At 44.8% G+C, this 26,759-nt stretch overlaps 1 protein-coding gene across 3 annotated transcripts in view; it reads right to left on the reverse strand.

Annotated features, from left to right (window-relative positions):
• The window catches only part of MCC (MCC regulator of WNT signaling pathway), a 331,241-nt gene that overhangs the window by 143,683 nt on the left and 160,799 nt on the right, over nt 1–26,759 (reverse strand). The window contains exon 1 of one of the 3 annotated variants that reach the window (XM_045566237.1): nt 13,946–14,020. The exons of the other annotated variants lie outside the window; for them this stretch is intronic. The gene's annotated coding sequence lies outside the window, so the exon portion shown is untranslated. Of the gene's footprint in view, nt 1–13,945; nt 14,021–26,759 lie in introns of those variants that run through there. 3 annotated transcript variants of the gene reach the window in all.

Here is a 26,759-nt window from a genome sequence, read left to right on the forward strand (position 1 = left end):
TGAAGCAGTTTCAAGGTTATGCACCCCTTTCAAGGGTCACCATGGGCTTCACTCTGCTTCTTGAGGGGTGGAAATTTCTCATCTTGCTTAATTTTAGGGCAGTGCTTCTCAACCAAGGCCAATCTCGTCCCCGGGGACATTTGGCAATGTCTGGGGACATTTCTGGTTTTCACAGTGGGAGGAGGGCAGGGGGTGCTACTGGCGTCTATTGGGCAGAGTCGAGGGGTGCTGCTAAAAGTCCTGCAACGCATGGGACAGCCCGTAACAGAAGCGGATCCAGCGGAAACGCCACTTCAGGGGAACTTTTGATGAGTGCTGGCCTATAGGACGAAGGATACGTTCAGGCTCCTTAACATCCGCCCCCAGCCAACCATTCCACACTCAGCTGAACTTTCACCTCCTGCAGTGTCTCCTCCATGCCTCCTCTGCCCATTACCACCGGTCTTTCTTCCACCCTTTGCTCAGGCAACTTGGCCATGCCATCCCTGAGTGTATTAATGCCACACCCTGTCATCCCTATCCAATATTGCCTCCTCCTAAAAGCTGAATCCCAAGGTTTCCTTGCCAGAATCAGAATGCTTCCTTCTGTGTTCTCATATTTTAAAACTTAAAAAAAAAAAAAAAACCAACCTTGGCAATACCACAAATGCAACAACCTTCGCTGTGCGTTGTTGAGTCCTTATTTACACCGTCTCATGCAATTATTCCCCCAACATTGCTGTGTGACAGGCAACAAGCAGTATCTATTAATGGGGTGGCTAAAAGCATAGGTCTGCACCAGAGCACACCAGACTCAGACTTCTCTGCCACCTCTCATTAGCTCTGTGATCGTGGGCATTTCCTCAGTTTCTTCTTCAGAAAATGGGGATAAAAGTGCCTTCATTTCACTGAATGGTTGTGAGGATCAAAGATGTCCAGGATATTTCAGGGCTTTGCCAAGAGTCTTTCATGTTCTGGGGCTTGCAAACCTCTAGTAGAGAAAGTTGTAATAAAACACTTTTTGTGATGTGAAGGCCAACATACACCCATGACCAAAACAGAAAAAGGAAACAGACTTTTATATATCACAAATGGGAGCCACACCACGTGACAAACCAGGCTCCTTAGAGTTCTAGTGCATACTCAGAACAAACTGAGGGACAAAGACCTAACAACAGGAGCATAAATAGGGTGTGTGGCCCTGCTCCAGGGCGATCCATTACCATTCTGGAGACGCACAAGTAGGAGCAAGTAAACCAGGCCTTAAAGGAGTCTCTCACTCCCGGGGTTTTGAGAGGGGATGTAAAAGGGGCCATGCATTATTTAGAGCTAAGGAGGCGGGAACCTCCAATGGGAACTGAAACAACAAACACAGCCCGTGTCAGTGCCAGCCCATCCACACTGCATGCCAGCCCTGTGGTTGTCTCTGCAGGCCCCATTTTCTACTATAAATTCATCACGACCCTGAGTGGGTATTGTCAAGCTACACGAAAAGGCAAAAGCCAGCTGACAAACTAAATCCTTCTCATTGTTTACCAAAAGGAGATGAAAAAGATTCTAATTATTCCAGCATTGTCATGAAACAGGTAAACAAGAAACACAGAATCTCTTTCTGCCATAGAATATCATGCAGTTCGCATTTATTCTGTTCCCAAGGCCAGCCACAGTGACTGCGGGGGTATGGCTATAAAGTTTACATTATTTAATAAGCAAATTGGATCAAGAGACTGAAGGCTTTATGTTTTCATATTCATTAAGTAAAAACATATTACAGACTACACAATAGCAAAGAGGACGAGGGCGTATTAAGGTTGAGGGCACAAACACTCCACTGTTCAAAGGGATGATAGGAAGAGGCCAAGCCACGTCCAACCCGGACGCTACCTGGGAGGGGCTCCACACCCGCCATTCATTTAACCATCATAGCAGCCCTTCAAGGCAGGTGCCGCTGATCATCCTCATCTCACAGGTGAGCAGTAACTGAGGCTCAGAGGTGGGTTATGTGTCCAGGGTCACACAGCTGCTCAGCGGCAGCTCCGAGAATCAAAACGTCTGCCTGGCTCCCTGCAAAGCCTTCGACTTAGGTAGACTCTGAGCTCAACTCACCTTAAAAGCAAGAGCAAAGACTGTCAGAAGCCAGGATCAGATAATGTGAATGAGAAATGGATGCTAAACAAGGACAAGTAAGTGTGAGAAGGGAAACTGTTGTTTGTGCAACAAATTTTCTGAACACAAAGCCCAGAGACAGCTTCACCTCCAAGGAGTCAGGCTCATCTACTGAGCACTGCAAAAGCATCCAGTGGGCCAAAGGAAGCACCTGAACAGAACCCACATCACCACCTGCCCACTGCTTCACAGGCTTCCCACCAGTGTCCACAGAACAATCCAACGTGCGTACTCTGAGACCAGCGACAGCCACTGCCCTCACCTTGCCCCATACAAGCTCTTTGGAAGAGGCTGGTGGCTTATACTGTAACCAACAGTCAACAGTCACCCTTGGAGAGTGAGGCTCTCGGGTAGGGCTTTGATGGAGGCACTCATGTGGACCACAAACAATCTCTGATTTCACAGGACAGGAAACAGCAGCTTTGAAGTGTCAGCCTAATGTTACATTTAAACAGAAGATAATAGCACTTGAAGGACCAGACACTCAAAGCAGAGATGGACCACACTGGTTTGTAAACACCTGCCCTGTAAGCCCATTTTAGAGGTGGCAAAACTGAGTCTGAGAAGTTAACTGGACAGATCATCCAGGATTACTCTTACTTGCTAGAAGCAGAGTCGGACTCAGGTGACCCTAAGCCCCCCGGTCTATCACTATGCCGCACTGCCTTACATTTCCCTGTACAGTCATGCTGCACTATAGATGGCATAAACGTGAATCGACTGAGCAGATCAAAATAAAAATAGAAGTGAATCAACTGAGCAAACAGGAGGTTGGCTCCAAGTGCCGAGGGAATGATCACACTCTGGGGAAATCATTGTTTAAGCTTTGAAAAAGGAAGCCTGCTGTGTTCAAGGACAGCCATGGGCACCACCAAATTTGATTTTAAAAGGCTAGTCACTCACTTTTTATTAGCCACAATCTTAATTAAACAACCACCCATAAAGAGGCAGTCCTGTAACCCCCACCACAAGCAGAGCTGTCTCATGTTTCTGCAGGAGGAGACCCAGGCCTGGTTCTTGGATCCAGGTTACCTAGAGAGCCTCATTAGTGCACCCAGGTCCCAGCGGCTGAGGCGCCACTCAGGGGCCTGTGTCAGCCTGTGGTACCCAGCCTCAACCCCAGCAAAGCCCCCTGCAGCCCATCATCCTTCAACCTGGGGTCTTCCATTAGCATTTCATCAGGCTATTTCCTGCCTAGACAGCTGCCATAACAATCCTGGCCAAACTGTAGTTGTAAACTGAACTGCCGCCGTAGCTAACAGGTCAGATGACAAAACGTGAGCGAGCTAGCTGTCTGTTGCTTGCTCTGCAAGGCTGCTCCCAGTCACGAAGCTGTTTGATCTATTTCCACATCGAGTCAAGAGGTCAACAGGGAAGGATGGTAACAGCAAACAGAGGTGACAGGTAATCTTGTTTCCCTGCCTACATGGCAAGGGCACAGTCGCATGGAAAGGGAAGGGCCACGCGAATTCTCCAGTGTCAGAGAACTCTCCATGCCGCGCTCCATAGGAGGAGCCTGGGCCACCAGGAAGAGAGGGCTCCAGGTTAAAATGAAGAAAAGCCCTAAATCCACGGGGGAAATCTTGTTCCTGAGTCACAGCGAAAGAACGTAGAGCTCATCAGTATTAGCTCTCTCTTCTGCTGATAAAACCAAACTGACTAAAACCACCATGAAACTTAGACTGGCGAGAACAGCAGGAGCTGGTACGATACAGAAATATCTGAAGGTTTCAGACTCACGGCAGCTAGAGCTGCAAACACGGCTGTCCCAAAGAACCCAGGGCTGGGGCAAGGGAAGTGTGAGTGTGCAACACCCTCTGAGCGGATTCCCTCATGGGGGGCAGCAGGGGAGACTCTGCCTCCTTCTGAGAGGCAAAGAAAACCAAATACCGCTCAAGTTTAACGTCTGGTGAACACAGCCCCATCGCCACACGCACAACCGTCTCCAGGGCCAAGAAGAGCAAGTTCTCCAGGGGAGTGGGGGGCGGGTAGAGTGTGGTGCCCGGTAGGAAGCAGGCACGACTGTGACAGCCGGATCTCAGCAGGAGGTCTGGAGGGTCGGTCCTCTCCAGATTATAGAAATCTCTTTAAATGAACGGAAATCATCAAATGCGAAAATGACAATCGCCTCCTTTGGCATCCTCCGTTACTCCACATTCAAATTCCCAAACGTCACTGAGCAGAAAGTTGGAGGCTGTTCACCTGTCTTGGCTCCTGATTTCTTCCCAGCCAATCAAGAAGCAGGAATTTTTCTGCCCTTGGGTTTCATCAGCCTGGGCTTTGCTTCCGCCAGTCTCTTCTTCTACCCCTCCTAGGTACACTAGGGGGTTCCCTCACTTTTTTTAACATCTCTCCCTCTGGCCACGGCCTACCCAGGAGCATCGCTGGCCACTGTGGGGAAACAGGCCTGGGGGCCCTGTCCTGGGCATGATGGCACCGAATCCACAGAGCACCCAGAAGGCCTCCCTACATGTGCCTTCACAGACGGACTGCAGCCCTCACTGCGCAAAGGAAGGGACGGGCAGAGGGGAGAAACAGGACTGCAAGGGAGGCGAAGATGATAATCGCGGGGCTCCCTGATAGCACCGTGACGCAGGCAGAGGTTCCGAGGCAGAGATTTCCTCCCTATTCTTGAACCACATTTCTGTACATCAGGAAGAACACAAAGGAAGCATGGTCAGAGGGCTGGGGATGAACAACTTTGTTTTATTTATTTTTAAGAGAGAAAGCTGTAAGTTTCTTTTTTCTGGGACAGTTAAAGTGACACGATCAGATCACAGAACAGCAATTATTATTATAAAAAGAGCAGCCTCCTGGTGTGCCAAGGGCCATGGCAGCACACAGTCTGTTATGCTGGGCCCAGTGCCACATGCCTTCACCTTCACCTTCACCATGGCATCCACCCACCGGGCCCTAAAGAGATGCCCACACCTGGGAGAAACCAAAGACAATACTGGAGATGTTCTGACAAGGCCAAACTATTAGATCAAAGCCACCGTTTGAAAACACCTCTGAGAAGTGTAGTGTAGAAGCCCTCCCCTTCAGAAAAGAACATTCTCTAGACAACTTTGCCGTCAATGTTGAACAGTGACAGTCAAGTTATCGGTCTTTCACTGGGAATTTTTTCCCCTTCTCTTGAACATAAGATTATATATTCTCTGCTGGAAAACTTGTGAATTATGAAAAAAAAAATAAGCAGAAAATATCACTTATAACTGCTATTTACAATTTGGAACATGTCCTTTGTATATACTTGTATCTGTGGGTTAAAGACACACATGCATGGGCTTTGGATCACGTGAGCCAGATAGAATCCTAGCTCTGAAACTAATGGTGTGGTGTGCAGTTTAAGAATTGGAGTCTTATACGTCACTTATCTATAAAAATGGAAGTTATACCGCCTTCCCCGTAGGTTTGTGAGGACTAAGAAAGATGATATATGCAAAGCACACAACACAGTCCAAGCAAGGAAGCACTTGCTAAGTGCCAAGTGGTAGCAGTTAGGCCCTGAGTTAGTTTCCTGTTGCTGCTATAACCAAAGACCACAAATTTGGTTGCTTAAAACCACACACATTTATTATCTTACAGATCTAGAGATCAGGAGTCTGAAATGGTTCCACGAGACCTAAATCAAGGTGTTGGCAGGGCCAGGCTCCCCAGGGAGGCTCGAGGGGAGAATCTGTTTTCTTATCTCCTCTAGCTTCTAGGCTGCCAGCATTCCTTGGCCCATGGCCTCTCCCCCCACCTTCCAGCCAACAGCACAGCACCTTCAAATCTCTCAGGCTCTGACGGTCTGCTCCCATCATCCTATCTTTCCTCTGGCTCTCACCTTCCTGCCTCCCTCTTGATGATGCTTTTGATTATACTGGGCCTACCGGGATAATCCGGGACAATCTCAGGATTCCTAATCACATACGCCAAGTCCCTGTTACCATGTAAGGTAACATACTCACAAATCCTGCAGATTAGGACATGGACATCTTGGGAGAGGGGGACATTATTCAACCTCCCAAATGTTTTTACTATATTAAGCTATTTGAGGATGGTTTTGGTGGGAATTTGAATTTGTTGGGAATATTTTCTCCAGTTTGTCTATGTTCGTTCTATGAAAGTAACATATTTTTTGTCAAATCCTATTGATCTATTCTTTTGTCATTTCTCCCACTAATTTTAAGCCTAGAATTCCTTCCATATTTTGTTAGGTTAGTATCTGTGCATGGATGGGTGTGGGTTTATGTATTTTACTCATTGTTACAAATTCAAACAATGCAGAAATACATAAAGAAAGAATAAAATTTGCACTCCACCTCCAATTGTTTTCCAAGGAAACCACTTAATAGCTTGGGATTCACTCTTCCAGAGTTTATGCTCCTCATTCACACACGTGTGCATTTCCATTTGTTTATGGGGCCAATTTGTACACTGAAGTCTATAGTCCAACTGGGATTTACTTTAGTGAATGCTATATACACACCTAGGAATTCTTCCTCTAATTTGTTTTTTTTCCTAAAGAATGATTAACCAATGCACCACTTGAGTAATATTTCTTATTTTTCTGTAAAAGTGTGTTTTGTGGGCTATTTACCTTTTTCCAGTTACCCACACCTCTGCCAGTGCTCACGGGCAGGCAGCACATTGCAACAAGCAGAACCCAAAGAGTCTCACTTATAGAATTAGACCTACAATCTGGTCTCAACCAGACACAAACACTGTCCGCTTAGGTCTGATGTAATTTACAGCAGCCTCAAACACATTTTCCATCTCTTCATATGACAGGCAGATTAAACTCCTTTCTAAGCGTCACCACACCCCTTTAATGCACTTCCAATTGCATGTGAAATTTATCACCTGTCTGTGGGCTCTGGGCCCAAGATCACTGGGACTCTGCCAACTTGACAGAGCCACAGGCCTGAGAGAGAAAGGGAATCTTCCTGACATCATCGGAGCATGCTTGGGAGAAATGGGCTGTGACAAAAAGCCGGATTGGAGCGTGCAGAGGGCAGCCAGGGAAGCAGGTCAACAAGCCGTTTCTGCTCTGCGGATGCTTGCTGGCAGCTGAAGACATTTTCATTTCTAAAACTCCTCTGTCCACAATATTTCCCTTCTCAAAAATCTCTGGTGGCAGCTCCCTACTGCCTGTGTTCCAAATGCCACCATCTGGCCTCACAGGCCCCCTCGTCTGTCCCCTCCTCTCTCTTAGCTCCCTCTGCTCCTCCACACGTGGGTCAAACTGGTCAAGTCATAGCTGCCTCTCCTTGCCTATGTCACCCCCTCCAGGGAGCAGGTCATTTTCCCCTCCACTACTGAAATCCTATCCTCCCTAAAGAGCTGTGCAAAACGACCTCATTCATGAGACTTCCATAAGCATCTCAGATGGCCGCCAACTCTTCTTTCGATTCTTTATTTGCACCATCGATTTACCACATACTGTCTTTCACTGCAGTCACTGTGTACGTGAGTCACCTCTCCTATTGGTGATACACCTACAGGAGAGATACAGGAAGTACCTTCATTTCCACCTCCCTTGCCCTTCCCAGCATCTAGTGCCAGGTCTTAGACGAAGCACAGAGTGGATGAATGAGCCTCCTTCCTGGTATCAGCCTCCCACCACACACTAGGGGTGGGGTCTCACTCCAGTGCCCAGGAGGTCAGGTGGCTAAGCTCTGAGGGAAGTGGGCTAGGTGAGCAGTAGGGAGTGGTGGGGCCCATGGCCAAGTGCACAGTTCATGCCCCATTTACCACCCGGTACCTGCTTCTCAGCTCCAGCACTCACTGTCAGGTGGGAATGTGGGTCCCATATTGCTAGATACTATGATTTTGTAAGTAAATCTAGAAATCTAGATTTCTGAGTGAAATATTTTGATGTGCAAGGACTACTTAACCATACTATTTAAAAAAAAAATACCATGTGGGCAAATAGAAGCACATCTGTAGGTTCCAGTTGTGAGTTTAGGTCCTGTGATCTGGAACCTCCACCGTCTTTGGAACTATTTTTTAAGGGTACAGTCCTGCACATAACATTGAAAATAAAAGACATAGTGACTGTCCTCATGGAGCTTAAAACCTAGTTCTGAACATGTAACGTGTATGTGGAACTATGAGCAAGAAATGACAGCACATGTAGATGTTGTGGAAAAGTGACTTCGGCCTTTTTGGAGTGAGAGGGGTTGGCATGGACCAGGGGTCACTGCAGCAGGCTTCATTCTTATTAAAATAAACTCTCAGGCATGGAGAGATGTCAGACAAAACACGTACAATTGCAATTAGATAGGAGGAATTTTTAAGTCCAGAACAGGCAAATATGTAGAGAGAGCAAGTAGGCTAAGCGATTGCCTGGGGCCAGGGGGATGGGGGAGAGGACAGGTAAGTTGGGGAGAGAAATGGGGAATGGCTACCATTGGTTATGGAGTTTCTTTTGTGGGTGATGAAAATGTTCTAAAACCATGGTGATGGATGCACAACTCTGTGAATGTACTAAAAACCAGGGGATTGCACATTTTAAATGTGTGAATTGTATGATACGGGAATCACCTCAATAAAGCTGTTAAAAAATAAATAAGTAAAATAAACTCTCGTCATGCCCTCTCGAGCACATAGGAAGTCTGATGATAGCCAATCTCTCTTATTTGTGCCTCCCACTACTTCCTAGGTCATGACAGGCCAAAACTGACTAATGATGGCATCAAATATTGAAAACTTTATGTCGGGGGCACTATGTATTAAGCACTTTATTTCATTTCTTTCATTGAAACCTCACAGCAACCTTAGAAGGCTGTATATTACTATCATCACTTTACAGCTGAGAAGAAAGAAGGGCGGGTGTTAGGTCATCTGCTCAAGGTCACAGAGCAACTGTGAAGCCAGGCCTTGGGACCACGGCTGCTGACTCCAATGCCCTTGCTGCCCGCATCATGCCATGCCCCATCTTCCACAACCTAGGCCAAAGGAGTGGCAGAGGAAAGCAGAGAGGAGCCACTTGGGTCACAGGCCTGGGAGAGGGAAGGTGTGTCTGATGAGCTCTGAGTGTCTCCGCCTGGCCGAGTTCGAGTGCGGGCTGGTGGAAGGGTGCGGATTAGAAAGAGCAGAAGAACTGGCTGCCGGCCACACTGCAAGCCAACATTAACTCAGATAAAAGGAAAGCCCGTGTGCTGTAGGCTTTCTTCCTCACAGTATGTGTAAGTCTGGCATAAAGCACATCCCATACCCTATATCGAAATGGTATCACCCACAGAAGATGGCTCAGCTTGTTCATGTCTTGGCTGGTATAACTATTTGAGTTTAAAGGGTTTTTTTGTCTTCTTCCTGAGCTACCTGACAGCAGGGGCTGTCGTTTTAGTTCCATCTTCCCCTGCCATCTCGGCACCTAACACCTAGCAGGTGTTCAAATATTTTAAAATAGATGAACCTTGGAGGATTTGCATAATTCCAGAGAGGAGTCAAGAGCTAAACCAAATCTAACCTTTTAGAAATGTATAGATGTAATAAAACTATCTCCGAAGAAATCAAGGAAACCCTTGGCGCAAGATTCAGGAGAGAGAGAGACACAGGACCACACAGGCGGGGGTCACACGGTCACATTCCGGGGTCTGTGCTGGGAGTGGGCTCACTGCCAGCCCACTGGGATGGATGTTATACAGAAAGGAAACCGATAGAAGAGCGTCCTGCATGGATGGTGTTAAGTGGGATATGAACCAAGGACCATGATTAATCCAGTTCCACGCACCTGAGATTCAAAAGCAAATAAATGAAACCACAAGACACACAAAACAGGAATAAGGCCCTTCTCATGTGATCAATAATACACATTAGTAAACTGAATTGCCAAATCTCAAAGCAATGTGTACGGTTTATGCAAGGGGTCCTTAACCTGTAGTCTACACACCTCAAATAGACAAGATATGCTGAATCTCTCAAACTGGACACAAAATTGTACGTGTGTGTGTGTGTTTCTTTTTTCTGGAAGAAAGTCTGCAGCTTCCAGATTCTCAAAAGGACCGATTATCTAAAAAGAGTTAAAACAAGGCTTGGAGAATGAATGAACATGAAGCAGTAGCACTGTGGCAGGCACTGCATGTCAGGGGCCACAAAACAAAGTCTCAGGATGGCCCAGTGGAACAGTGAACAGTGGGAAAGCAGCTGGGGCCCCACGTGGATGACATCACTACTCCCCAGCGACTGCTGACTTGGGCCAACAGAAGAGGGAATGACACGCCAGACCACCAAGGCTAACCCACCCTCTTGTCTCTGTGTCTGATTTTCACCTGAACAAGTGACACCACCCAAAACATCCTGAACTTTCTGAAGACAGTCCTAAACCCAAGGGGGATATTTTTCTAGCTTCTTCCGGGTGAGGGTGATTGATTTTTAGAAGATAAAAGGCTGACAGTAACACACATGGTGATGTGAAACAGGATTTTTATTTTTAGACACCACACGTGTAAGACGCCGGAATGATGGCTCCTAACTGTAGAGAATGTGCATTTCACAAGTGGAAAGAGTTTTCCATGGACAAACTGCACAAGCTTTACTGTGAAATTTTGGAAATGGAGAAAAACACTGAGGTAAACCTTAAAACCTAGCTACAGTGGAAGACAATATGATAGGTTACCACAGAAGGAATGGGCTTCAAATCTCATAGGAAAAAACAAAAGGGAGCTGGCATATGGTAGCATAGTCTATGGATAATAAACATCATGGACTTCAGATTATCAAGAAAAGGTGATCTCATGCCCATTTAGCCTTGGAGGAAGGTATATAACAATAGGAAGGTAGAGCTTGTTCAGTGAAAGCCATTCAGATAGCTTTCAGACAGGACAGCAGCTGTGTGTGTTAAGATGACAACTTTACAGTGAACCCTGAGTTTCTGTAAGAACATATCACTGCTGGCCTGTTTCCAAAGATCCCCTCCCCATCAGAACACAGAAGACTACACAAGGAGCGTGGTGATAGGGTTCCTTCTGACACCCAAGACTACCTGGTTCAACTTAAAGACAGGGGCTTCCATATTGAACTTCCCAGTTCCATTTAGTTGGGCTAGACCGAGCTTCCTTTACCTGCTTCAAACAGAAATGTGGATACAATTTAAGAAATTAAAAAGCAAGCAAGCAAACACCTAGCCCACCCTATAAGCAGAAGGATCAATCCCCATAAATAAAGAAGAATTTCAAAAATAGGACAAAGGGTGGGGGGGGGCGCATTTGAAGCTACACACTACTCTGGTGGATACCTAGGTGAGGCCAGGAGTGAGGCCTAAAGACGTCCCAGGTGGTAGGAAGCTGGTGCTGTGCTCCGTTGTGCCAGGAGAGGGGAGGGCTTCTGTGAGCCTAAATCTTTAGATGCACCTACATTTCTTGAAGACAAACTCACTTGATCATGCAGGGGACAAAGGGCTAACATTCTGCCTTGGATAACCTGCAGGTTATTTGGAATGTGTGATGGTTTGTTTGAAAGCAAACATTTAGTTAAATTCTTACGTGGAATTCTGTATGCATGGGGGGAAGCTTCCAATATATCCTGCTATTTTCTTGGATCTGGAATTAGAAACTACTAGTCCAATGCAATCTGGTATCCCACTCCTCTAAAAATCTAGGGCCCCAAGTTAGACAAAGCCCTAAGCCATGGCTCCTTACTGGTGACTTTAAAAATCCAAGAACCAGCTAGCTTTTGTTTTTCTCCCCAGTTATGAGTTTTGCCAAACAAATTTCTTGCATTTCAGAGTCAGTGCTTTTGACATTCTCATTTTTCAAACTCTTACGAAAACCTGAAAGAAATATTAAAAACATGTTCTAGATCTTACGTCAAGCCTTAAGTTTTAGGTGCTCCTATACTTCAAAGTAAGTAATTTAATTACGCAGGAAGGTTGGTTTAGTAAAGGTTCATTCATGCCCAAGACACACATTCCTTTCTCTTTAAAGGGGAAAAATCTTATTCTGCTGGAGGGACAGATTAAAACCAAGCAAGTTTTTACACTCCAGCTAATTGAGACCAGGGGAGCCAGGAATGAAGTGGTTTCCTGACAGGCCATCCAAGTAACTCGCTGTCAAACAGACTACGCCAGCCAGCACCAGCCAGGACAGGGGCAACAGCAGCAAGGAATGACCCTACAACCCCGGTTTCTCTTCATCTTTCCCCTTTCCCTCCCAATCCTTACTGGCTGCCAACACAACTAAGCAAACAGCAAGCTTTTCTTGCACCACACAGGATTTTCTTCTTCCTTGACCCTGCTCAATTATTAGTTATAATTACTAATCCTCCATTACTAATTTCCCCTTTTTAACCAAAGCCACCAAACATCTGCTGTCTGCTTTCCTTGCCTTAGACACTTCTGAACAAATTGTGATTAAATAAATTCAATGCTCAGTTTTGCAGAAAGAGAAAAAATGGAGGGATAGGGGTAGAAGCTCAAAAACAAAGAAAAAAAAAGGAGAAAAGAAAAAAGAAAAAAGAAAGCAATCATGGGTTTCTGCTTGAGCGAACATGGAACTTCAACAGGAAATGACTTTTCACTAGTTCCTTAAAAAAATTCGCCTAGTCCAAGCAGCCACTTCTTTTTTTTTTTAATTTCAGCATATTATGGTGGTACAAAAATTTAGGTTATGTATATTGCCCTTGCCTTGCCCCCCCCAATCAGAGCTTCAAGTGTGTCCATCCTCTAGACGGTACACAATGCACTCATTATGTATGTCTACACCCGTCCCCTCCCCCTCCCCCACATCTGCCCGACACCCTATTAATGTTATTCCTAAATGTGCTCTTAGGTGATCATCAGTGAAACCAATTTGATGGTGGGTACATGTGGTGCTTATTTTTCCATTCTTGGGATACTTCACTTAGTACAATGGGTTCCAGCTCTATCCAGGAAAATACAAGAGGTGCTATATCACCATCGTTTCTTATAGCTGAGTAGTACTCCATCAAGCAGCCACTTCTTAATCTAGATTTGCCAAAGTCAGTTCTCCAGGACTAATAACCTATACTAGGGTAGCTCCAATATTCAGAGCTTTAACTGAAAGGTTTTTTCTAGTTACTACCAGCTGTCAATCTGTTTTGAAAATAAATACACAGAGCTAGTCTATGGGCTCATCCTCCTAGTTCTTTCTGGACACGTTCATTTATTAGGTCATTCACATATGCCGACAGTGGAGGGGACACAAACACACGCGCTGTCTTCTCTATCTTGCACTAGCACACACTCATGCACACAGGCATATGAGATGTCTAAGGCTAGAAAAAACTTCAACACATAACTGCTCTCTGCTTACAGAGGTAAGACACAGTTTAGTAGATGTTACTTCTGCCCCAATTCACTGTCTCTCTCAAAATACTTTCTACTTTCCCCCCAGCCTCAATGCAGACAAAAGTTTGCCGTTTTTATCCTTTTTCTATGGGTACAGAAGCTTCAGAGTTTTGAACTATATAGCACTTATGGAAGGCAGTGACTTGGTATCTTCTCAACCCTGTTTTTCTCACCCATGTCAATAATGCCTGTTGACTGCCAAGTTTAATAGTGACTTTAAATTGTACCCAATCTGGCAAAATAGTATTTGATGGCTGGCTACCAGTGAAACGCATACAATGGTCCCTTTCAGAACGTTTGAGCCACCAAGCCAGGAAACCCTTTGGTGGCCACCCCTGTTCTATTTGTATAGAAAAGGCAACACTGTGGACCAGAGGCTGGGCTCAGGAACTTCCTGAATTTTAGCGGCCGAGCCCCACTCTTGCCCCACCCGAATCAACCCAGGGGCTCAGAACCTGCAGGAGGAAGAAGGCACTAATGAGCCAGACTGGCCCGCGTTCCTACCTTGTCACAAACGCTGGTCCCCCTTGCCGGAGAGGTGTGAGCATGGGTGTGGCAGCAGCACAGTCCAGGGGTTGCTCTCGCCTGCAGCGAGCCGCCTGTTCAGTAGCCTTTTAATGAACTCAGTGACTCAGCGCTGTCCCCTCCCCCACTGGCCTCCAATCTCACTCCTCTCAATAGCACTGATGTCCCTGTGACAGCTCGTTGTCTCCACCGAGACTAATCCCATATCAATAAGAGCTTTCAGCAGACCCAGACCAGATTACTCTGTCTCCCAACCACTTTGCTGACCTGCCCGGGGGGGCCACAGAATACTCCCCAAGCGCATACTATTTACAGAAGAGTCAACATAAGCCCGATCGCTTGGTGTGACTATTTCACTTCTAAAGTTTGTGGCTTTAACACAGCAACTCAGCAAACCAACATTCAACCACTCAACCAGGCACTATACAAGACGCCGGGATGAGAAGATGACACTGGATTTCACACAGATGCAGTTATAAATACAAACAGTGGCTGCAGTTAAGGTGTGGTTATTGTAGCCCCACTCTACCACCAAATAAACATTACAAAGAAAGGCTACATGGGAAATGACAGGTTTCAATGAGCAGAAACCATTTATTTGCATGAGTTTTGCCATTAGATTTCCTTGCCATAGATCCAGGGCAAGGCAACATGGCATTTCATTCTCAGACTAATGTGGACTGAGCATGATATAACATATAAGAAGGCTAAAAAAAAATTACTGAGATTGGTTCCTAACTTTGCCCATCCAGGCTAAGCTGATTCTTAAGAGGTAAACAAAACTTAAGAAGAGATGCCAGGTGACCAAACTCTGAGTACAGACCCAACCTCCCGCACTTTCCTGTTTTTTCTTTTCCTGCAATTTTTATCTCATTCCTAAAGTGCAAGAGAACACTGGTCTCTAACCACAGCCTTTCTGGGTGAACAAGATAAATAAGAGGAATACGTAGAAAGCCCAAATACTGTTGAGGAAATAACTGAGTGTTCCCAGAAAACGACTTGTCTGTGCCTGAGGGACAGTCTGGAGGTTTTGTGAGAACAGTTTAATCAGCATTATGGGTGAGAACAGGGTCAGGCCGTATATAAAATCATCACAAAGGATCTTTCCAGCACTAGATGTGAAGTTATGAAGCCATCACGACAGATGAAGCCCTTCGCACACAAAGCTCTCTTCCTCAGAAATGCACCATAGATCGATCCTGAAATAAAGATTTTTCGTTCTAAAACTGTGATGATAGCTACTCAAAATGCAACCTCTTTCCCTTACAAATGCATTAAAATTTTTTTAAAATGTATCAAATCAAAATGTTCTTGTTCAAACCAGTTGGGCATATCTGAGGGGGCCGCAGAGAACCCCACAGAGGAGAAATGCCAGGGAGATGAGGGCAGGCCCTGGGCTGCAGAGACAGCACTCCAGGCAGAAACCAGGAAAAAGCACGCAAAGGAAGAGCCATTGCAAAGCTGTTCTCTGTCCCACAGTTATTATCATGGGGGAGGGTAATTCCAACTACTTCTGATCATAATACCATTTGCTGTTTATCAGAGAGTATCACTTCTAATTCAAGGTGGATGAATTTGGAAAACTAAAATGAATCTATTTTGAAGTCTTACTTTTACATGCAGCAATTGATCAGTGCAAACATGCAATAATAGAGAATGTAGCCAAATGCCTAGAATGAAAAGTAGAACCGTCCAGTAACTCCCCTGTACTCAACACATGACAGGGCTGATGCAGGGAGTTCAGAGCTGGAGGCTGGTTTATTACAGCCAAAGCCACGGAGAATTCCACCACCAAAGGTTGCTTCCCGCTCTTGGCGGGCAATTCGAGTGCCAGTCTTAGTGTTTTCCTCCTTTCCCTCTCTCTTCACCCCTGCCTTACTAGCATTTTCCTCAAGGAGTTCCCAAGACCTGATGTATTTTATACTGGAAAACATGGTCTACAGCTTTCATAGGAAGGTCCACAGATGTACTGAAAAGAACGGGATCTAAGAATTAGGGGAGGTGGGTTTGAGATCTAGAATAAACAGTTATAGGTCCAAAAACAAGGAGGTTAGCTTCTGAACCCCAGTGTCCTCAGCTGTAATAACAACCTTACCTGCCCTGCTTGCTTCCTTAGCAGGACTGACCTGGTGCCCGTGTGGCCAGGTCGGTGAACTGAACAGGATGGAGAAAACAAAGTCCGGACTCCAGCTCTGCCATGTGCCTTGTGGGGCTTCCCTTCCCCTTCTAGGTGCCTTTGTAAAATGCAGATAGTCAATACCTGTTCTGTGTACCTGCCAGTGTCAACAGGAAGCCTAAGCAACGCACTTGAAAATAAACATTACAAAACTTACAATGCTATCAGAGGGCACATTCTTATCAGTCTACCCAAAGACTACATTTTGAAAGCATAAATAGCTCTAAGGTTGAAAGAAAATCTTAAAGAAAATTTTTATATTACACTGTAGAAATCCTATCTGCTTTAAATAAAGGAAATCTAAGTTTCAAATCAGCGGATTAGGGGTGAGATAGTAGTAAAACGATGGGGGGTGGTGCGGCATGGAGGGAAATGGAACATTCTCCCAATAAGATTATTAAAATCAGAGCTAAAGGGGCTGACGAGCACACTCAGCTGACGCAGTGCACAGACCAGCTGTGGCTTCCAGCACAGTCCTATGTAAGGCACCTGAAGGCACATCGGAGGGATGGATCCTTTCCTGTTGCTTCAACTGCCCAGCCCTTTTGGCAGCATGGTGAGAAGCCTAAAGCTTGCAGCAGACACCGTGTGCAGGCATCTGGTGTCAGCAGTGACAGCTGTACAACTGGACAACTCAGGCCTGCACGATTGCCCCAAAACTCAAGTTTAGAAGGATAGGTCACTGGTGCTTGGAGTCATTCGGTCCAAACACCTTGTTTTACAAACAGGGAAACTTGAGGCCTGGCAGCAAGGTGAAGGTACTTCCTCAAGAAAGGTAGCATCCAAGCTCCACTGAGCACCCTGTTCCCCAGACTCCGCACTCAGTGTACACTTACTACGTTAGGATGTTTTTTCCCAACTAACTAGAATCCTATTGTTCACCCATCTGCCAGTATACGTGTACATACACAATACGACCTCAAAATTATCCTCAAGAATTTTCTCCTCCTGGCTTTATAAAAATCTATCCTTTCCTTAGAAAAGTTATTTTCCAAATATTAAATAGTTCAGGTGCTTCGAGGAGCCTTAGTCTTGAACCATCCTGTACTTGTAAAATAGGCAAACTAAGTAATTCATTTATGAATGCTTACCGTTTATGTAGTTCCTTACAGTTTTCATAGGCTCTCCCTCATTTGATCCTCACAACAGCTCTGTGATATAAGCAAGGCAGGGGTTATGACCCTTAATTTCTACAGAGATGAAGTAATTTATCTGGTGCCAGATCTAGAGTAGAATCCAGATCTTCTATCCACAATCTTGGTCCTTCCCTCTCACTTCATTCATTCCAGTGAAGAGCTGTTGTGTACCAGGCATTGCAGTTAAACCCAAGGAGCAAAGATGTATAAAACAGAGTTCAGGTTTTCAGGGAGCAGGCATTTAGTGGACACAGATACATACACAGAGGTTACAAAGATATGAATTTGGGGGTTAGAAGCTTTGGAATCAGACTCACATTTGAGACCAGACTCCACTGCTAACTAGTTATGCAACTATGGGCAAGTCATTTCACCTCTTTAATCCACAACAACCTCACCCCACAGGATTGCCATAAGGATTAAATAAAATGGCAGAGGAAAGATGTTTGGTGCAGAACCTGGTTCACGTTAAGCATCCAGTAAGTGTTAGCCATTTTTATTAACAGTAACACAATGCAATGATAGAGACAAATAAAGGCTATCATTTGAACAAGGTCTGCTGATACCTATCATAGGTTTGGGGGACAGAGTATCTGGAGAAACTGAATCTTAGAGAATGGCTCTAATGAAAGAGCTGTTCTTACAAAACAATCCTTATCTTTTGTTCTCTTCTCTGTCCATCCATGTAGTCATCCCGTGCCCACCGTGAGCACAGCACTTTACAAAATGATTCTCCACAGGGCTCCTTTGAATAAAGGGTTTTCCTAGGGCACTTAAAATACGAGCTCATTTACAAAAGTTATACTGACACACCTTTTCAGAATTATACCTACTGGGCGAAACGAGGCGTATCAGTGGTCCACTCTCATCCTAGCTAGAGGAAACAGCTTAAGAGAAACACACCTATAAAAAGAACTTCAACAAAATGACCCTTGGTAACAAAGTAAAGTGCTTGCCCCAGAGGGAACATTAGCGCAGATGGGGGACCCCCCACCATCAGCAGAGTTGAGGTCTGAACACTTGAGATTCCAACCATGTCTGACTTCACCTTTCATTTGAGGGGGAGAATTTTCCTGGCTAAATGCTTCCTCATTTGCAATATTTGCTTGCCAAAGGCAGTAGATAATCCCACACTTGCCACTTTGTACTATGATGACAATTTCCTCTCCGTTCATAGCTCCCAACAGACCTGTTCCTAGTGGCCACGTGAGCTAATCTGGATGAAACGGAGACGTGGCCAAAGTGTGTTAAGCCTGTAAACTTTCTTTTGGGGAAAAAAAGAAAGAAAGAAAAACGTTCTGCTGCTGAGGATGTGTATCTTTAATACCTGTCATAGTGACATATCTTAGCCAACAGATGTGATAATTTGTAAACTAGATGATTAGTTAGAATCAATCTCTTGCATGGCAAACTTTATGAGAAGGAAGTTGACATCTGTCTGTTCATTCCACTAATGGGCAAGACTGACTCATTCCTAGAAAGTTCCTTGATCTGATGCAGAAGGAAAACTACCATCCTTCAAGAACACCCAGAAGCTATTTATAGCTGACCTCCTGGACAGCTCTCCCCTGCCTCAGGCAGCTGCTCCATATAAAAAAGGAAGGACTGAGACCTCTGGGTAATGATATTTGCAACTTTCTTCAACTAAGTTCTTCAAGGTGGGATAAAACTTTCATTATTTCCTGAAATGCGAGCTGAAGAAACTGAAAAAAGCCAGTCTTTCAACCCTAGGAGACAATGTAGTTGCTTTGATGTCAGAATATAACACCAAAGCTTTTCGGTTTACAGAAACTGAGGCGAAGAGGAGTCACAGAACATTCAGCTAGCAAGGGTACCATGTAGCAAACACCTGTTTCTTAAAAGATTCAGGTCTTTAAAGAGACATTCTTACCTAAGGAATTACAGAAGTCCTTTCTATATTACTCAAAAGTAATGTTCCCAACATCGTGGCCACAAAAATGCAAATGTGAATTTCTAATGCTCCTAGAAATTACAACTCGCTATGAAATCCACAGACCTAACACCGAGGTCGGACCCTGCAGCTCTTCTGTGAGGGGCCAAGGGATGCATCTGAATTTCATCACTATCATACAGTGGTCTAATTGCATCCAAGGACTGATCAAGAAGTGAATCAAGAAGTGAATTGGTAACGACTATCTCTTAAATTACCTTCCCTAAATATCACCTCCCACAACCAGTCTTAACAGAAACTGTACATGCAACAGAGCAAGATTATATTCTGTATCAGGTGGGTCTAGGTTCTCCTGACAGGCTCTTACATCCCAAGATTGATGCTTTAAGCAATTCATTAATTCATGCATACAAAACTCATTCTGATTTTAGGAAATACTTGACATGTTTACCTAAAGTTATAAAAAACAGACTTATTAAAATGCCTCAGAAGTAGAGGAAGTAAGTCTTCAAAAATTATTTCCATTCCCAAAATGTTATTGCTCCCGTTTGTCATATATCAATGGCTCCCTACTCAGTCATACTCTGCCTCAGCAACACTACGGAACATCAGACTGTGCCCATGGCAATTCCACTGGGTTTCTCCAAACAGAGCCCATAAAGTCTACAAAGGAAATAGAAATATGACAGAATGTGTACACTTTATTTTAGACCTACCTTGATTTCCTTTAGGCTTTGGGTCCATGACTACCTTTATGGCTGCAATAATTTTATTGTAAAGACCCAGAATAGAAATATCTTCTGGGAAGGTATTTGATATTAAATTGTCAAGCAGAGAGCAAGGTATGTTATTTTTCTCATTCAAACACACCACTGAACTCAGAACAGGAAAGTAGCTGTTTTCAAACATTAGCCTGTAGCTTCTAGTGTCAGCTGACCTGTTGACACTTTGCTTCCATGGCCATTCTTGCAGGGGATCATCTACTTCCTGGGATGTTATATTTTGGGTCAGGTTCCCATTGCATTCGTCTTATCTACTCAAGAAAAGAAACACCAAGTCTGGCAAAAGAAAAGGGGGAGAAGTGGTGAATAACTCTTTTGTTAAAGTTATAAATGGACATGTCTAAAGTGTTATTTTATTTTTGTTTATAAAAATGGCATCCAGGCCGGGCGCAGTGGCCTGTAATCCTAGCACTCTGGGAGGCCGAGGCAGGAGGATTGCTTGAGCTCAGGAGTTCAAGAACAGCCTGAGCAAGAGTGAGACCCCGTGTCTACTACAAATAGAAAAATTAGCCGGGCATGGTGGCACATGCCTATAGTCCCAGCTACTCGGGAGGCTGAGGCAGGAGGATCGCTTAAGCCCAGGAGTTTGAGGATGCTGTGAGCCAGGCTGAGGCCACGGCACCCTAGCCCAGGTGACAGAGCCAGACTCCGTTCCATTAAAAAAAAAAAAAAAAAAGGAATCATGCCTAAAGCCATCTCTGTCAGAGTGATACAATTTGTAAGATACGGTCTCCACCTGACTTACGGGACATATGGTTGAGTGTTATTTTTCTCTGTTTACTGTAACCAACACAATTTGACCTACCCTATTACATTCATTAGGCTCTTGTAGCACATATTTTGGCATTAACAGTGGGATAAATTAGAGCAGAGAGTGTGGTGACAAAACTGTGGCTGGAAAAAGTGTACAACACAACTTTTTTGTTTTGTTTTTTCTCAGACAAGTGACTCTGACCAGGAGTTAGAAGGCATCTAAATATACCTTCCCATAATTTGCCCATACTGTCTCTTTCTCCTCCCTAATGAACTCGCTCTTAAATATTTATTCAGTGTTTAATAGGAGTTTGGTGTTCTGCTAAACTGGAGGGTAGTTTAGAAAATGCATCTGAGCCTCTTAGGTTAAACCTTATATTGCAGTCTGGAATATAAGACTAACAACCCCTTCTCCCAACACACACAACAAAACCGATATTCGCTATGGGCCAGCCAGTGTACCTGATGAATGTACATCCCCAGCCTCAGTGCAGCTGGGATTGAGAAAGGGGCTGGGAATTATCAGGCACACATGTGGCGAGGAATGTGAAGGTGGAATTTGCCGAGGTGAAAGGAAAGAGGATGTCTGGGGCAACGTGAACCCAAGTACACAGACAAACAGAAGGACCTGGCATGAATGAACGTAGGAAGAAAGAGAAAGCAAGGGTGACGGTACCAGGGAAGCTCCCTAAAGGGAGGGAATTAATACCCAGTAAAAGAAAAATTATATGATCACTTACTTTAAAACTGTGCAGCACAGACCATGGGATATGGATCTGTCAGCTTTAATCTGTCCTCCAGGGTCTGAGATCGACCCTAACCAGGCACCACAGTCACATACTCTACAAGTGTTCTGCTGTCATTTGAATGATGCTTATTAAAGAGCCTCACTCTACAGGCAGCTACCTCAAGCTCTTCGCCTCTCTCAACACTAAAGGCTTTTCAAGTTAGCTCAGTGAGATTAGGAAAATTTCTCACTGGTGAAATCAGTGGTGTTTAAAATATGTGGATTGGCTATAAATATGGTGCTATAGACTGAATGTCTATGTCCCCCTAAAATTCATATGTTGAAATCCTAACCCCGTGTGTGATGGTTTTAGAAGGTGGGGTCTTTGCAAGGTGATTAAGTCAGGAGGGCGGAGTCCTCATGAATGGGATTGGGAGTCCCAGAGAGCTGCCTCATTCCTCCTGCCATGTGAGGACACAGTGAGAAGATGGCTGTCTACAAACCAGGAAGCAGGGCCTTCACCAGATGTTGAACCTGCCCTCGCCTTGATCTCGGACTTCCCAGCCTTCAGAACTGTGAGAAATAAATGTCTGTTGTCTGTAAGCCACCCAGTTGATGGCATTTTGTTATAGCAGCCCAAACAGATTAAGATGTGTTACTGACACTCTACCTCTGGACAAACGAGGTCTGAGAATCTGACGGGCCCAACCTTACCTTGTGCAATGGTGCCCATGCTTGATTCTGAAACAATCTTGTGTGTAGCCACCAGCTTGGAGGGTTCCTGTCACCTAATCCTGACGAGGTTAAAGGAATTCTGCCCCCAGAAATCTCACATTTGCTTCGTGTTAACTTTTCATGTAAGGTATTGTCAGTACATCTAAAAGTTCAGAAAACAGGCCCAGTGACTGCTTTTTGCCTTATGTCATTGAAAGCGGGTAAGAGTCTGCTTTCGTATGGGGACCGTGATTGAGGGAGGAGACCTGTGTAATTCTCATCGACCTCAACTACTGCAGCTCAGCACACAACCCCACTTATTCAAAAATGGCCAAATTGGCTCCAAGGTCAGTTGGCAGCACACTTGAATAAAGATGTTTTATTAGAAACAGACATACTATAAAAACGCCAACATTTTTTAGAAGCATGAAAAAAAGGAGTAGTTATGCATGACACATGCCTGAAAAATAGAAACGACAACTACAACGGATTCTCCTTAAATCAAACCCTAAACACACATACACACAAAGTCAAGTACCTACAATTTTTAAACTTATAATACATGGTTCACCTAAAAGAATGTCTGTAAGATGCTGTAAGATCCCAGATGATTACAGAAAGCTCATGTATTTGCAGCTAGTTAGTGAAGTGCATTTTACTAAGGTCTGGCATGTAATGGCTGTTCAATAACTAACATTCCATTAGCTCTCTCAATAATAACATATCAGTAAATAAAATTACACTGGTATATAAATCACAATATAACCAATCTTTATCAGTTCATATATAGACAACATACACGCCTATCCCATGCTAAAGGGCAAGAAAAAGCCATTCCCCTTTCTCTGCCAAGCAGCGTGATATACATTTCTTTCTCACTAATCTTGAATCCCTAGATATCTTGAACATGGACATTTGTTGCTGACAGCCACCGTCAGACAAAGCTCGAAGACTTGGCTCCACTCCAGGAAAGGCTACAGAGAGGGCTTCATACCATTCTTGGAAAGCATTCAATTGCCACATGCAGACTGATCTCCTAACACCAAAAAAATCCCACGTCGCAGACAGCTTCACTAGAATGCTAACATTCTTGGTTGTTACTCACGACAAAACTGTAAACCTCTAGAGACAGCCACCTTTATTTCACAATGCCAATACTGTATTCAAACGCAGAAAGCTCTACCATTTCAGGCAACATTTATCATCACCTGTAATTTTATTCTCTCAATTCCCAACCTCTTACTCCAAAAACACTGCTTTTCCTAGTATTCGCTCACCAACACTTACTGGGTTAGGCACAGAGGACACAAAACTGAACAAGACGCAGTTCCTGCCCACAATGAGCTCAGAGGGAGACATTGTTATACTTTGCACAATTACCAAGGTGTCAGTCCCTTCTAACTACTGCTGAAAAGAGGGGGGGGAAAGGCAAAAACAACACTCATCTTGCTCCAATTCTTCAATCTGCCCTCCTTCCTACTAATGCCTTCTTTTCCAATCCAATTATGATGTTTCCTTATCTTTCACTTACTTTAATTACTCTCAAACACATCTTTTCTCTGTTCACAGTGTTCCTCCTCCTTTCTGAAGTATGCTTGTTTTTCTTGTGCTTTAAAATCCCAGGCCAGGTGCAGTAGCTCACACCTGTAATCCTAGCACTTTGAGAGGCTCAGGCAGGAGGATCACTTGAGGCCAGGAGTTTGAGACCAGGCTGGGCAACAGAGTGAGACCTCATCTCTACAAAAAATAGAAAAATAAGCCAGGCGGGTAGCGTACACCTATAGTCCCAGCTACTCAGGAGGCTGAGGCAGGAGGATCACTTGAGCCCAGGAGTTTAAGGCTGCAGTGAGCTATGACGACACCACTGCACTCCAGACTTGGCAACCATAGTGAGACTCTGTCTCAAAAATATAAAAATAAAAACAAAATTCTATCCTGCAAGGCTTGCTTTCCCATTACATTGGTCCTTGACCTGCACTTTAGAATAACCCAGACTGTTTTCTACAGGATCATAATAAGCAAAAACATGGCTATTATGTGCTATGCCTCTCTTTCCTAGGGTCTCTGCGACTTTCTGCTAACCCCAGACCTCGCTAATCTTCCATTGAAAACATACACGCATGGAACTAGGAACAAACATAAAGCAATCAGAGGCCTTCAGGAGCTAAGTTGAGCGGGCTAATGAGATATACTACGAGGTGTCAAAATATTAAACAGGATGTGAACGCTGCCCTCAGAGTCACAAGTGCCACGCAGGCTTACAAGGAAGAGATAACAAAACCTGATTTGCAGAAGCCACGTGAAACACACACAAAGCACCACGATCTTACAATGTTCACGGCTTTCAGTAAATGCTCATAAACACGTGCCCCTTCAGGTAGTTCATAACAAGCGGTGTCCTAATAAAAATATTTAGCCATGAAAAGGCAACAGTAATGTCACCTGAAGACAGCTTGGGCCCCGGCAGACCGGCCACACTGACAATCTGCCATGGCTTTGGCAACCTCTCGCCAAAGCATGGCTGGTAAGAGAGAGAAGGCAAGTTCAAGTTTTTTTGTTTTTGTTTTTAGCACAGAGAGAGCGAGCGGTGGGCACGATAACTGTGCTTCCATGTTCTGAAGCTGCTTGCCTAAAAAGGTCAGTTTCTAATTCCTGACACGCGCTCTCTTTCATACACATTCACAGTGAATGACAACTTCTCTTTGTTACCCCTGTCACTCACAATTCTGTAACTCACTTACCCAAAGCTACTCTGTCCGGAAGAGGACACATCAGCTAATCCTTAAGTCCTTTTGAGTGCTAAAGAATTTCCCTGCAGGGTGTATCATTTATTTCTTCTCTACTTCCTAAGTCCTCTTCATTCCTGAGACATAAATGGACACAATGGATCCAATCAGCCGAGTTAGAATTTGTAGGACTGGTGTTTTTTGCAGTGGTACTGTAGTTCCCGTCTCTCTCGTCCCACCCCCACCCCCATACTCCAGACTTAAAACACAGGCTATGCACAATGACGTGAATGAACAAAACACAAAGCCCCACACTGAGCAGCTCCAACTTCAGCCCTGAAAAGCAGCCTGGGTTGTGGCCAAGGCCCAACATGCCCTCTGCTCATTTCCTTGGGCCTGCTTACAGCACCCATGAATAATGACAGTGCTGAGAAACAGCCCTGCTCAGCCACCAGGCCACATCCCAAGGAGGAGCCACCACATGCTCAATCCTCTGCTCAGAGGTCCCTTCTTGTCCACCATGAACTGATTTGCCTTGCATGTTCATTCGTTGCACTCCCATAGTGGGTCCTATGGATACAATGTTGACTCCTTGAGTAGCTCATGGCCAAACTTGGGAATCTAAGAGATAAACACTTACAATGCATGGTGACATGCGCCAGATCAAAAAAGGTGGGCATGAGATTCCATAGCAAGCTAGGTTTGTTCCTTGACCCCTCCAGCTTCTTCACTCAACCCCCACGTGTTACTGTCCCAATGCCAAGTGCTTCGGAACCTCTAGGCCTCTCCAACTGCACCACTCAAGTCCTCCTGGATCGCCTTAGTCTGCTAACTGTGCTAACAGCTTCTAATCTCACCACCCTCCAAGCTATTCTCTAAGATGCAGCAGGTGCATCTTCCAAAGCTCAAATTCAACATGGTGGCTTGGCCACCCCCAACTTGGGGGAAAAAAAATCAGCCAATGGTTCCTCATTATCATCAGGATAAAGTCCACATCATAATGCCCTATGTAACCCCATCTGTCTCCTCAGACCCCACTGGCACCTGGCTCAACCCTACTGGAAAACTTGGTACCCCCAAATCACCATGTTCAACCCTGTCCCTGGGACTTGGCGCACAAACCATTCCCTCTATCTGGAACACAATTCCCATCTCTCCCATCCTTCCTCCAGCCTTTACTTGGCTAGCTGCTGCTAGGCCTCTAAGTTGGGGCTTAGGTATCACTTCCTCCAGAAGCCTTTGCTGACAACTCTAGACAGGGCGGGGTATCTCCTCTTCATGCTTCTGCTGTAAAACTTAACTACACTATGTTTAGGTTGTTTGGTAGCTTACCTGTTTCTTCCATTAGACTTCAAACAACTTAGGGGATTAGAATGGAACCTTAAGACACTACGAGTAGTCTCTTAATATCTGTTGAAAAAAGGGAATCAAAAGACCTGAATTATGACTCACTTGCCTTTGTATCTTTGTCTTTAACATAGTGCTTGCTATGGTTTGGATGTGTCCCCTCCAAAATTCAGGTGTAGAAACTTAATGGCCAATGTGATGGTGGTTAAGGGGGGTTGGGGGTGTCTCTGGGAGACAACTGGGTCATGAGAATCCCTCCTCTTGTGAATGAGATTAAGGCCTTTATAAAAGAGGGTTCACACAGTGTTCAGCTGGCTTGCCCTTCTGCCTGCTGTCATGTGAGGAACCAGCATTCAAGGGCCCTTCTTAGGAGCAAAGACCAAGAATCTCACCAAAGAACCTGCTGGTGCATTTATCTTGGACTTTCCCAACCTCCGAAACTATGAGAAATAAATTTCTGTACTTTAGACATTACCCAGCCTACGGTATAACTTCTCCCTTCACTACCAGAGAGCCTCAG

The sequence above is a fragment of the Lemur catta genome, chromosome 12 (assembly GCF_020740605.2).
Source record: "Lemur catta isolate mLemCat1 chromosome 12, mLemCat1.pri, whole genome shotgun sequence".
NCBI lineage: Eukaryota > Metazoa > Chordata > Mammalia > Primates > Lemuridae > Lemur > Lemur catta.